Source organism: Pygoscelis adeliae, unplaced genomic scaffold (assembly GCF_000699105.1).
Source record: "Pygoscelis adeliae isolate BGI_AS28 unplaced genomic scaffold, ASM69910v1 Scaffold606, whole genome shotgun sequence".
Lineage (NCBI taxonomy): Eukaryota > Metazoa > Chordata > Aves > Sphenisciformes > Spheniscidae > Pygoscelis > Pygoscelis adeliae.
Genome location: NW_008825047.1, coordinates 594,759 through 595,207, shown reverse-complemented (window position 1 = coordinate 595,207; position 449 = coordinate 594,759). Strand labels below are relative to the sequence as shown.

The following is a 449-nucleotide window of genomic DNA, read 5'->3' as shown; positions in this document are numbered from 1 at the left end:
CAGCTGGCAGGGCTGCGTGGCCAGCCTGCTGCCTTGCCAAGGCACAGCCCAGAACCAGGAGCCCCTTTGCCCTCCCTCATCCTTGCTGCCCGCTGGGAGCGGGACAGACCTCGTGGCTACCTGCTGCTCAGGAGGGGACGTTGCCGCTGCAGCGCGGCCGGGGCCTGGGAACCCCCTGGGAACAGCGACCGCCTCTGCTTGGCTCCCAAGAAAGAAGCGGAGACCTGCCAGGAGGCTGCAGCAAGGGCAGGATGCCCTGACATGGGTCCTGGTCCGGCCGCCTCGCCCAGCTGCGTTGCTGCGGGAGCCTTGTGCTCCCTTGGGCTGGCGCAACCCACGGCTTCTGGGCCAGCCCTCTTGCCGGCCTCCGGCTGAGCCTTCTGGTGCCAGCTGCCCATGTACCAGGAGTTGCGCGCATCGTAACCCCATGCTGGGGCTGGGGCTTGTCA

At 68.6% G+C, this 449-nt stretch overlaps 1 protein-coding gene across 1 annotated transcript in view; it reads left to right on the top strand.

The window, feature by feature from the left end:
- The window catches only part of USP19 (ubiquitin specific peptidase 19), a 22,897-nt gene that overhangs the window by 16,884 nt on the left and 5,564 nt on the right, over window positions 1-449 (top strand). The gene's annotated exons all lie outside the window — the stretch shown is intronic.